The sequence below is a fragment of the Osmerus mordax genome, chromosome 11 (assembly GCF_038355195.1).
Source record: "Osmerus mordax isolate fOsmMor3 chromosome 11, fOsmMor3.pri, whole genome shotgun sequence".
In the NCBI taxonomy this organism is placed as follows: Eukaryota; Metazoa; Chordata; class Actinopteri; order Osmeriformes; family Osmeridae; genus Osmerus; species Osmerus mordax.
Window position 1 is genome coordinate 8038368 of NC_090060.1, and position 13820 is coordinate 8052187.

The 13820-nt window shown below is 46.9% G+C and overlaps 1 protein-coding gene across 1 annotated transcript in view; it reads left to right on the forward strand.

Annotated features, from left to right (window-relative positions):
- The window catches only part of fxyd6 (FXYD domain containing ion transport regulator 6), a 234223-nt gene that overhangs the window by 153827 nt on the left and 66576 nt on the right, over positions 1 to 13820 (forward strand). The window lies entirely within an intron of this gene.

The window sequence follows — 13820 nt, forward strand, 5'->3', positions numbered from 1 at the left end:
TGTTTAGGGGATCTTGGGGGGCAGAAGGGGGGAAGGGGTCCAACATGCAGTGCTATGGGTAAATCCAAGTTGGTGTGGTCGCTTTACTGTTGAGACCCCTGTCCTCCGGAGAATCTTATGGAGCTTGCAGTACACCATCACTAAAATGCCCCCTAGGCCAGCGTTGCAATGGCTAACTGCACCACCTGGGGCAGGGGAGGGTGTGAGTTTTCCGGGAGCATGGTGTAATAGTACCCGGCAAACCAACCCTCATGACCTCACATGGCAAACACACACTGCTGTTAATATACACTGTAAATATACAGACTGTTACATGCCTGAAATACACAAACATGTTAAGTACAGAAAACCCTTATGCAGCATATTGGTGTTTAAGGTACCCTGTTTTAAGCCCCTTCACATACACGTATGCAAACAAACACAAACCACACACATCACCCCAACTGACATTTTTAGTCAATGTATCACAGGGTGTAACTTCACACTGACCTTCAGTTAAACACACATTGAGTCTCTCTCACACACACACACTTGTTCACTTGTTTCAACTGTAAATATGTCCAGTTCTCCTACACCCCTTCTCTCCCTCCCTCCCTGCGCGACTGCCCAATCAGCGGACTGAAGCTGTCTACCTGTAAGTGAAGCGTTTCCAGAGCATCTGCCAAACCATGGGTGATGCATTCTGCTGGTTCAGCACACAGTTCCCTCCCAAGTAGACTGTAAACTCTCCAAACAGCCATTACATCTAAATAACATAGACAAGCAGTGAGATTTGAGTGTGTGTGTGTGTGTGAGTGTATGATTGGATTGTGTGTGAGGTGATTTGGGTGTTCTATTATCTGCACCGATAAAGCCACAGGTCTTTGATTCAGAAACAAAACAAGCTTGTGCCATAACACATATCCTTTTAAGCTTTTCTACAAACACACTCACACACACACACACACACACACACACACACACACACACACACACACACAGTCATTAAGGTCCTGAATCCCAGCATCTGGATAAAGTTTCTCACTTATCAGAAGCTATTATAGATAATTGCAGTATTTATAGACCACCCTTCCCCTCCTCTACTCTCTCCTCCATACCTACCTTCTCCCTTCATCTCCCTGAGCCCTCTCTTTCACTCTTTAACTCCCTCTCTACCTCTTTTTTTTAAATAACCCTTGTTATTTCTCAATCTCAACATCTCACCCATTTTCTTTGTCGAACTTCATCTCTCCCCACCCTTGTACGGTAGGGTTACCAAAGGAAGGCCATTATGCTCTCACCCTGTCTCTCTCTCTTTCTATCTCTCTCTCTTTCTCGCTCCGAACACACCTCTCCATTGTCTGCTCTCAGTGCAGTGCTCAGCTCCTTCTCAGTGTGGTACTGACAGAACACAAAACAATACAGCCTCTCTCCTTCATGCATATCATTACAGCTGTCAGCAGTGTGTTTGTACGTGTGTGGGAGAGTGTGTATGTGTGTTTGTATGTACTAGAATTCCTGCAAAAACATGCAAATAAGCACCAGTCAAAATATGTGCACATGCAAATATGCATCTGTGTGTGTGCGCACGCGTGTAGTAGTTTCTCTACATGGCCTGGTAATTGTGTGACCCCCCACTAAACTCAGGTTGATCAATACAGCAGAGAGGGGATTAATCAGACAGGATCAATCAGACACGACAATCTATCCTTTCACCAGCATCCCAGAACCCAGCACATTGTCTTTCACGCTGTTTTCTGTGTTCTCTAGAAATCCCACACATCCCTCCTGCTCTCATCTCCTCCTCCTGCCCCCTTCTCGCCCTCCCTCTCCCCCAACACGTGGTCTCCGTAAAGGTTATAACCTGGTGTGAATTGCAGAGGCAGTTTGACATTCCCAGCATTCATGGCTGTCAGGGACACAAGCAGGCTATTGATCCCAGCTTCAACACTCCCAAAGAGGCCTGGTTCGACACTCCCAGAGAGACCTGGGCATCTGGAGGTCGGGAAGAGTAGATGATCAAATATCCAGCATAATTCAACATCCCATAATAACAGTTCTTCCAGGCTTGTGTGATTGTCTAAATTCGGTATCAAAGCTTTCTGTCAGGGTGCAGGAGGGGGACCCAAACACAAAGATAAGTCTTGGAAAAACTCACTCATATGACATGACTCAACAAGGGTCTCACAAAGACTAAGCAGGAAAGGAAGGAATTGTAAATACACACAAGGACCAAACTAAACACAGGTGAAACCAACTACAAACAAGAAAAATGAAAACCTCACACAGACACTTCATGAGACCCAGGTGTAGGTAGTCACACCAGGGTCAACACGGAAACACAAGGGGGCACAAACTGTGGTGCGGCGATGGATGTGACACTTAGTGTTGTCCACTGTTTTAAATGTGATTCTCAGGTATGGGTGGACACACTTGACCTACAGGAATGAGAGAGGTTGCCAGGAAAACAGTTGAATCCCACAGCAGGGAGCCAGAAGTCTCAAACCATCACCCTGGGGAATCATTACACAGAGGTCTTAGAAAGAGCAGCACCATGGATGGGAGGCAAAGGGCAGCCAATGAGGCAGCCAGGCAGTCGGCCAGCCAGCCAGAAAGTCAACCAAAATGACAAACCGACTGCCTCTGCCAACCAGCCAACCAACAAACTATTCAACTGTCCAGTCAGCTAAACTATCAGTCAATCAGTCAGCAGCAAGTCAGCCAGTCAGTCACCCACTCAGCCAGTTATACATCGTCAGCCAGCCAGCAAGCTGTCAGTCAGCCAGTCTGCAAGGCCACGGTCGGTCAGGAACATAATCTTCCCTTTCAGGCCTCCAGTGAAGAAAGATCTGGGCAGGAGTCAGTCGGCCTGCTAACTAGAGACAGGCCGAAAGCTCTGATTGGTCGAGCCAAACACGCCTGCTAACACCCCCTCCCTCCCTCCCCACACACACACACACACACACACACACACACACAACCCTTGCTGGCGGAGTCATGTCACATTGCACGCAGGAGGTTGGCATTTCTCCTTCTCACATCTTCGTTTTCTCTCCCCTTCTCCTCTCCCATGTTCAATTTTCAATTTTTATCTCTCATTCTACTGATTTAATCTCAGTCTCTCTTAATTGTTGCCCTGGTTTTTATTCTCTGTCTATCTCTCTGTCTGTTCCTCACTCTCTTTCTCACTCTTCTGAGAAAGCAGAGCATGGGAAAGCAAGAAGGAAAAGCAGTCCAGCTGAATGAGAGGCGAGGAGGACTGATGGGGGTTCAGTCCAGCTGAATGAGAGGCGAGGAGGACTGATGGGGGTTCAGTCCAGCTGAATGAGAGGCGAGGAGGACTGATGGGGGTTCAGTCCAGCTGAATGAGAGGCGAGGAGGACTGATGGGGGTTCAGTCCAGCTGAATGAGAGGCGAGGAGGACTGATGGGGGTTCAGACTTGAACGGGTGGGTTTGTTGTTGTTGTTTTTCTAAAAGACAGCTAAAAAATATAGTGAATCAGTGAATCTAACCCTACACACGACCTTGCCCATGCAAGAGTAAATTCTAAGTAGCCATGGTTTTGCTATTAAAATACAGGAACTTCAAAGATTGCACCACTTCAAGCAACATACACACAAATAACTCCCCAAATTCTTTCTTTAAAAAAAATAATAAATGCAATCCATTGTTAAACCACCTTCCCATTAGACACAGTCTCGACAGCATCGGCAGGGGAGGTTCTTCACCATTTCACCAGGGGGAGGGGAGGGGTCAAGCTGGGCCCAGGTGTACTGTTAGAGGGGCCAGTTACATTAAACATTATTGTTGTCATAGTTCTTCACTGCATTGCAGGCATTAACAGGAAGATTATGTTGTTTATATCGTTTGTAGTTTATATTTATTCAGACTCTACATGTAGGGGGGCCACAAGGGGATGCAAGCTTGTTGTCAGAAGCATGTAATTCATAGGATCAGCTGCACTGAAAGTGATAAAAAGAGAAACAGAAAATACAAGCCAGATATTTGCAGAGCTGAGAGAGGTGGAAACAACAGACCCCCTTCAGCTCACCCCCCCCCCCCCTCTCTCTCTCTCTATGAAACTGAAGGTGTGTGTGTTTGCCTAAACCCATACCTGTTCATACCCCATCAAAGGATCGGGAGTTCAGGGCGATGACACAACATTTTTGCTTTTATTGAGGAAACCAAGAACAAAGTAGTTATGCAGAGAGCAGAGTTCCAAGGTGATTGGCCGACACAGGCAACTGAACAATATCAGTGCTATGTTGTCCAAGTACGCCCTAAATAGATCCACATCACTGGACAACAAACATTCCTGTAAACCTCAATGTTAACGACTGTGCCACTGTATCATACAATGTTAAAAGACTCACACAAACACATTTACACATACGAACAACACACACACACAGATATCGAGATCAAGTCCTTGAGGCCTTTCAGGAAATGTGACAGGTGGCTAAATCCTGGTTTGATGAATACTGTTGGGTTTGTCACATAGTTGGCGTGCCTCCTATATCCCTTCTCTCTAACACACACACACATGCACTTGCACACTGGATTTTCAATCAATGCCCAGAAGAGCAATTACATCTGGATGTCAAAACATGGCATTCTTGTCTCCCACTCACTCCGTCCACCTCTCTCTCTCTTTCTCTCTCTCTCTCTCTCTCTCTCTCTCTCTCTCTCTCTCTCTCTCTCTCTCTCTCTCTCTCTCTCTCTCTCTCTCTCTCTCTCTCTCTCTCTCTCTCTCTCTCTCTCTCTCTCTCTCTCTTTCCCTTACTATCCTATGGTCCAGTAATCCACATCCTGTAGGTGCTAATACCCTAGGCGTGGGGCATTAGCACCTAGCCTGGCCTGACAAAGAGGACGACACAGAAAGAGAGAGAAGGAGAGAGAGGGTGGGGGGGGTGAGTAGGAGGGAGAGGGATAGAGAGAGATAGAGGGAAGGTATGGGACAGATTAAGAGAGGGAGAGAGAGGGAGGGAGGCCTGGCATGGCATGTCCTAGACTGTAGTCATTTTACTTCCAGTGGCCCAGGTTTATGCTGGCCTGATCCCTGGCCTCACTGCTTTCTCTCTCTCTCTCTCTCTCTCTCTCTCTCTCTCTCTCTCTCTCTCTCTCTCTCTCTCTCTCTCTCTCTCTCTCTCTCTCCTCTCTCTCTCTCTCTCTCTCTCCTCCTCTTTCCTCTCTCTCTCTCTCTCTCTCTCTCTCTCTCTCTCTGTCTTTCCCTTACTATCCTCTCTTAATCTCGTACTGTGAATCTCCCTCTTTTTGTTCTCCTGCCATCAACATAACTACTGTTCTCGGCTGTGTGACCTCCTGAACATTATGTTCTTCGGGAACGTCTGTTTGCCTCGCACAAAACCTCCACTCTGATCTTTGCTTGTCCACCCTCCTTTTGTTTTCTCTCATACTCCCCTATCTTTCACTTCCTCCCTCTCTCCATCTCTACTTCTCCCTTGTTTCCACTCCCCCCACATCTCTCATCTTCCTCCCCCTTTCTCTCCCTTCATCCCTCTTTCTTTCTCGGTGGTTTGCTGTGGAAGTGGACGTTCCCTGGCTTGTGCTCCCATCTTTCCTGCTTCCACACATTCCTTCTCCCTGACAGACGTCCTCAGGGCCAGAGGAACATGGTGCTCTCGTTCACAGGCCATAAACACACATCTGCAGTTAGAGCTAAGTACTGTAAACAGCTATGCCTGCTCTCCTGCACCTCTGGCCTGTGTGTTGAGGAGAGAGAGGGCAGATCATGGACACTGGAGAGAGTGGACAGAAGAGAAATAGAGCAGAGAAGCAAGAAATGAGAGAGGAGAAAGAGAGAAAGGGAGAGTTCTGTTGAGATCTTGTTTCTGAATTTCTGAGTGATCCCCAGCTTCTTTCATACCTTCTCTCTGTATGAGAGATAGACAGAGGAAAGAGGGAGAGATGAGAGACAGAAAGAGAGAGAGAGAGAGAGAGAGAGAGAGAGAGAGAGAGAGAGAGAGAGAGAGAGAGAGAGAGAGAGAGAGAGAGAGAGAGAGAGAGAGAGAGAGAGAGAGAGAGAGAGCGAGAGAGAGGGAGGACTCTCCTGCGGGCTGGCTGACCGACAGGGAAAGCCTTCATTGGGTGTGCTCAAGCCTTCGGCGAGAGCACAACCTTTGTTCTCTCACATATATATTATTATTATTATTATTTTTATTTCTTTTTGCCCCCCTAAAACTCAGTAAATACTTGGCCTACATAGACAACGTAGGTGTCAAAAGTTTCGTCTTGGTAGCGATTGAGTTGCTTCTATTGGAATTTACGTTCCGTTGCATGGTTTAAGCGTAAGTTAAGTTTTTGTGGCGAAAAGTGAAGCTAACGGTGGCTAATTTGCTAGCCACAGTCACTGACGTTACTAACGTCACTGCGTCACTAACGTCACGAAAACACGCGTGACTACCTTTGCCAGAACATTCGTTTCACATCTGTTAACTTGGGGGATAGCTAGGCTAACTATAGCTTTACTGCAAGGCAGCTGCAGAAACGCCACAAGCAAAGAGGCCAGGGTGATAACTATTTACTCATTTTACTTTGTGATATGACACACAATTGTGATGTGTAATGTACAATATAAGCTGATATTATTAAGGAAGTACATCTACTTTCGGAAACAGTAGTCTACTATTTCACTGAAGTATTAGCATCATGACATTAGCCTGTGTTTCCCGGGCAACACATACTACAGTGGTCTATGATGTAGCGTTATCTGTTTTCAATCGTTAAAATAAACATTCCTCACATATACATTTTCGTTGTAGGATTTATTCTGACATTAGAAAACGATTTGTTGGTGAAATTACCATTACCTGTGGTTTCAAACCAGTGTAGCTCACTGCAACGCTGTAGCCTACTGTACCCGAGACACTAGTGTGAGTAGCTAACAACAACTCCTCAGCTGTTTAAGTCAAACGGCAACAGAACATGTTCGGCACTCCCCTTACTCAAAAGTCTTTCAGTAGGGAAACTATCTGACTACTAACCTGAACTTCATTGCCACAGCCTAAACTTTGTCAATCTGTTCATGAAAATAATTAATTTCAGCCTAAACCGTACAACGGAACGTTTAATCGAATTCAACCAACGCAATCGCTATCAAGACGAACACAGCAGTAGTCTAGTACTGTACTGTAGTAGTACAATTTACCGGGGCAGCTTCTCCACACAGGGCTATATCGCATTTTGAGTTGTTACTGACAATGATCGCTACCAGTGAGCTTTTTATGAATGAGCTATTTTCCACTAAATAAATGTCAAGCTTATTTACGTTTTTGGGGGCATATTTTCAGTTAGCAGATGGTACTGTTTGAATCGCGATTCTATCTTCTGCCGGTAAAGTCGTAGAATAATCTTAAAAGGGGGTTCTTTATTAATGAATGAATGCAATATGAGTAGTCTAAATGCCTGAAAATATCACGAGAAGGGACAACTTAAAAGGACGTTTAAGTCATAGAGATTAGGTCCATTTGTACACCGGTCTGCCAAATGTATTCGTTTTGATTCAGCCTGTCAGCTGCCTCTTGCAGGGGAAATGAGAAGACATCATATTTCATTCTACACTTCACTCATATTTTGAGTTGTAAATGAGCAGCAAAAAAAAGATGCTTTTAAATCTATGTAATCTTTATAAATAATAAGTAGGCCCGATGCATTTTTATATAAAATATACAGACCCCCTGTGCAACCGACGCAAGCAAGCACACCCTACAATTTCCCCAGAAATTGTATCCTCTCTAGTTTGCTTTGGGAGGTGATCCACAGCAACAACTTCGACAATAACAACAACAGCCTGAGCTATAATGTCCCCTCTGGTCATGGCTAACAGCCACTATGGCAACAGGGATTGTCATTCCCAGAAGGGAGGAAGTTCTTCTCCAAGGTCGGATAATGTCACCAGAGACTGATCAATAATGCACACATAAAACCATGGAGCGATGAACAACCCTGCCTCCTCTCCAGCCTCCTCCCCTCTTCATACCTCTCAGGTGCACATGTGACAGTGTGTGGACATGCATGTGTGTGTGTGCGTGCACGCGTGTGCGCATCTGTTTGTGTGTGTGTGTGTGTGTATTTGCCCCAGGGTTTCTCCCACACAGGGGAGATTAGACTGTCTGACCTCTGCTGTGACCTCACCCCCCGCCCCCAGAGGCCCGCTCAGAGGCCTCCTCTCCATTCAGCACTTACCTCCATCTTTCCCTCCTCCCTTGACCCCCTGTTCGCCATATCTTACACAAGCTCAGCTTCCCTTCCCCTCCCTCCTCCACCTTCCTCTCTCCTCCCTCCCTCTCTCTCTCCCATCCTCCCTCTGTGTCTAACTTCATTCTTCCTTTCCTCCTCTCCTCCCCTCTCTCCATTCCTCTCTTTCCCAGACCTAGCCTGGTTTGAATAGCCTGCCTACTGTACCCCCCTGATCTGCTGTTTGGCTTGTACTGCTGAGGATACAGAAAGGAGCAGACAGAGATCACGGTAGAGAGAGATAAAAATAATAAGAGGAGAGAGAGAGAGAGAGAGAGAGAGAGAGAGAGAGAGAGAGAGAGAGAGAGAGAGAGAGAGAGAGAGAGAGAGAGAGAGAGAGAGAAAGAGAGAGAGAGAGAGAGAGAGAGAGAGAGAGAGAGAGAGAGAGAGAGAGAGAGAGAGAGAGAAAGCAGTGAGGCCAGGGATCAGGCCAGCATAAACCTGGGCCACTGGAAGTAAAATGACTACAGTCTAGGACATGCCATGCCAGGCCTCCCTCCCTCTCTCTCCCTCTCTTAATCTGTCCCATACCTTCCCTCTATCTCTCTCTATCCCTCTCCCTCCTACTCACCCCCCCACCCTCTCTGTCCCTCTCTCTCTTTCTGTGTCGTCCTCTTTGTCAGGCCAGGCTAGGTGCTAATGCCCCACGCCTAGGGTATTAGCACCTACAGGAAGTGGATTACTGGACCATGTAGCCAAGGGACAGAAAATAAGGGAAAAGATGTAGAATGGAAGGGGAGAATACAGGAGAAGGGCAATCAAGAGCTAAAAGTTATTAGAAATCAGAACCAGAATTCCATGGGAACAATATGTCCTTAATGACAAACAAAATCCACTTCCGGTGCAAATACAATCTCTCTTCAGACATTTCCGGTGGTCATTCAAATTTCTGTGAATGATCAGTGTTTCAGGGAAACTGAGGTTAAGTTCTTTGTCAGGGTTCTCAGAAGGGAAGGAGTAAAAATCTTTGTCTCCAATCTGACTCACAAGTCTCATCTTGAACAATCCTTCTAAGAAGAGTATCTAAGGAAGGGCTAGCGAGCAAGCCAACCAAGAGATTGTGAATAAATGAGTTTATTAGCCCTTCATCCCTGGTATGGGGGTAAGGGGAGGAGGGGGGGACAGGGGGGAGGGAGAGGTTGATGGAAATTAAATTAAATTTAAGTCTTAGACCTCCTGACTACCCCTACAGACAGACAGACAGACAGACAGACAGGCAGGCAGACAGGCAGACAGGCAGGCAGGCGGACAGGCACACAGACAGACAGGTAGTGTGTCTGGTACATGAATCATTGGTGCTGACAGATGCAAATGAGGAGGGTTACGGCAAGGTACCATTCTGGTGGAGTTGACTTGGGCTGGTGAAAGGTTGGCTTGGTCATTTCATCTCTAGTGGCATCAGACTTGGCTTTTGATCCCATCACATGCACAGACTGCTCTCTTCTTCTAAGTTGTCAGAATAAGTCTCTGTCAGCTCTGGTAGAGAGAACTAGAGCCTGAGTTTCCAGGACAACCCCCCCCCCCCCTTGCCCTTAGTTTATTTCCTGCTTCTTATTACATCAGTGAGCAGGTACAGTCCACACAGAGGACATGAAGGACATTGCATTCGCCAACCAGACATGGGTGGAGAATTATTTTTCTTTGTTGAAGCTGTTTTGCCACAGCAGCTATAATAGCAGGTTATGTAACAGAACCCGCACACATGCACACCCATACTCCAAAGAACACAGTGTACACACATTGACCACTTGTTGCTGGAATTGTCCGTCCTGCAACAGAGCTGTGTGACCACACACACACTCTCACACACACAAACACATGCTCTCTCACACACACACACACACACACTCTCTCACACACATGCTTGCCCTTGAGGAGAAGTCTATTGGACATCATAATCCAAATATTACCTTTAGTAGATACAATGTTCTGTGACATCAGAACGCTCTAGTGTGAGTCTGAGAGGTTGACTCTCCTGTCAGATGATCCTTACTGCTCCTGCAGGAAAGCTTTGATATTATTATAACAACAGGGTAACACAACACCCAGTTTAACATGTGTGACCCAGACATACTGTACACACACACAAATAGGCACACGGCCTCGTGCTGAAATTGTTTCCTCTGTGTGACCGGTTGTGTTTGAGGTTATGTGTGCTGGCATTGGCTGGCCCGTAGCCCGATCAACCCATGGTTGATCATTTACATTTAGTCATTTAGCAGACGCTCTTATCCAGAGCGACTTATAGTAAGTACAGGGACATTCCCCCGAGGCAAGTAGGGTGAAGTGCCTTGCCCAAGGACACAACGTCATTTGGCACGGCTGGGAATCGAACTGGCAACCTTCAGATTACTAGCCCGACTCCCTCACCGCTCAGCCATCTGACTCCCTGATCAGGTGTGTGGAACACACCAGTGTGGGTTCTGAACAGTGATGTCATGGTTCAGACATCTGAGCGAAGCCTAGTTCAGGCATTTGTCTCACTTCAAGCTCATAGAGCCTTGTCCCATTAAAGGGGTCACATAAATTCTGCACAGACACACACACACACACACTCATGTCCGGTACATGTTGGACGATTTCTGTGCTGTTCCCACCCTTGCGCATGGCAGCTTGTCATGGCATGCACCAGTGTCTCTAGTGTTTTCCCTAGTGTTTCTCTACTGTTTCCTTGTCATTCTCTGTGTGGGTCTGTGTTGTGGGTGTGTTTTGTCTATCGCCCTCAGATCCCTACACACCTGTGTCTCATCACCATCTCATCACAGGGATCTCCCCTGTGAATATATGTTTGCTTCCCTTGTCAGCCTTTGTCTCATTGTCAGTCTCGTTGGTCTGTGCTACCCTGCCTATGTTAGTAGTCTTTCTGGTGGTGTTCCTAATTGTGAGGAGTTGGTTCTTTTGTATTCCTGCCTCTGTTCCCTGATGTTGCCTCTACCTGATTTGTGTTTTGGCATTCTTGCAGTTCTGTGATCCTGTCTTCCTGCCTCTCCTGCGTTTGGGTCCAGTTCCCCTGCTACACGCCTGTTACCTCCGTGATGTCTGGATGTTACTAGGGGGGTTGATAGCCTGCATGCTCCCTGCCTCATGTTGGATGTTACTGAGGGGTTTGATAGCCTGCATGCTCCCTGCCTCATGTTGGATGTTTGCTTCTGACACACACACTGGTGGACATACACATATAAACACACATACAGACACAAACATCAATGCACACACACACATAGACTTCAATCCATGTAAACACACACACACATACACACACATACCCACACACACAGTAAATCACTGATTTGCTGTCTCCTGCCACCTAGTGGACAACAATGCCGTGCTGCATGCAACATACAGTTACAGTAAACTGCCACCAGGTGGCGACAGAGATCATCAGACAAGCAAAGCCAGCAGCTTTGCACAATCCACCAGCGTTGCCGAATCCAACGGAGCCCTCAGCCCATGGTTGAGGGCCTATCCCTGCGCCTCAGGACCACAGACAATAGGTAGAAGCTAGATCTGGACATGCTTTCCGACTGCTGTAGATAGTACTGCCCTTACACTTTCACCTTTCTCTCTCATGGAAATCTCAATTTGATAATGAACCATACTCTGCTGGCGTGTAGGAGATCTTACTGAACCGCCATATTGGATTCTTTCCTCTGGTGTTTCTTTTTATATCACACCAAGCTATACTAGGAAGGGCTATCTCTGAGCTAGCACACCGCTCTTCTCCTTTCACCCCCCCTCCTTCTCCATTCTCCTCCCTCATTCCTCCGTCATTCATACACACTCCATCGCTCATAATTATTCCCTTCCCTCTCTCACTTAGCTCTCTTTCATTCCCCCTGCATCTCTCTCTCTCTCTCTCTCTCTCTCTCTCTCTCTCGCTCGCTCCTCTCCTCCTACCCCTCCCTTCTGAGTAAAAACACTGTGCCCACCACCCAGTCTCAGTCTATTTATACACCAGTCATCTGGTGTGACCTGCATGTGTACGTTGTCACGCATACCCAACCAAAACTACCAGTGCCAAGTCAACCACTCAGCTATTCAGCCTGCATGCCAGCCAGTCATTTAACCATTCATTCAGCAGGCCTGCCAGTCTGCCAGGTAGCCAGTCAGTCAGCTATTCAGTTAATCGGCCAACCAGGTAGCCTTCTCTTTGGTTTTCCAGCTACCCACCTTGGCTACCCTCAGCATGTCCCAGGATTCAGAATAGAGCAGATTAAAGTCAGTGGACAAACATGTTGACGTCATTCATAGTTACACACATACTGTACATTGCAAGTATAACACTGTTGTGTAATCACAACAACACTCCAAAACACACCACATACTAACACTCTGCAACCCTACACTTCACAATACTACAAATCACACCACAACCTTACCTAACACACTGCAACACCATACATCATTGCAAAACACACCACAACACCATAATGCAAGAAAACGATCTGATCTGTGTCTGTGTGTGTCTGTGTGCGGAGGTGTGTGTCCATGTGTGTACCTGCACCACTCCCACTCCCAATCCTTCTATAAGGACTCCTACTCCAACCCTCCACACAATGCAGATGCTGATGGGTACAGTCAGGGGGGCAGGGCCCTGTGCCAGGGACTGCAGGTGGCACACTGCTGGGTACATACCCCTCCACACGTCCCCTGCACACCCTGCAAAAACCATCCATCATATTTCCCCAACCAAGGCTACCATCATAGCAATGAATGAGGGGGATCTTCAGAGTACGGTTATAATGGTCGGGAGCACTTTACTCCATCAAAGTGCAGTGAAGTACCTTGTGGATCATGTTCTGTAATGTGACATTGAGGTCATGTAAATGATATGAGTGGTGATTAACGAATAATTGTGACATTTAATCAAAACTGCTGTCCCTGGAAGGGGGTGAAAGTCAGAGTGATTGTTTGAGCTGAGAGGGCCAGTGTTGGTGTAAGCTCTTTATACCAAAGGGAGAAGTTTTAGAACCACTTTTACCTATAGAAGAGCCAACTGTATAAAATATTTTAATCAGGGATCTAGAAGGTTTCAGGAAGAAAGTTTCCGCTTGAACCTTGTGTGTGTGTGTGTGTGTGTGTGAGAGAGAGAGAGATGGAGCTTAACCTCTCTGTACTACTGAGGTCAGATACACATTATAGATGGCTCACCCTGTCAATAAACTAGTGAACCTGTGGTATCACATATGGTTTGGTCTCTGTGTGTTTGTGTGTATTGATCCAGGCTGTCTAGCCTGCAGGGTTACACAATCAGTTCAAAGTTTGCGATATTTGCCCTCTGCCCTTAAGCACGCCATATCTCTCTCCCACTCCCTCTGTCCCCGTTTTTCTATACCTTTGTATCTCTCAGTCTAGTGTGTGTGTGTGTGTGTATTACCCAGCCCACACATAGCCTGCCTGTGGGTGCCAGCTGAGGACAGAAGGAGCAGGGATCTCGATGATCGTCCACTAACGTTCTGGTGAGCGGCGAGCAGATGAGCATGGCATACTGATCTGTGGCAACACCGTCTGACCGCCTAATCCCACGAGGCAAGGCCATAATCCATCAGGCTCCGAGGGGTCACGTGACCTCACTTCCAGCGGC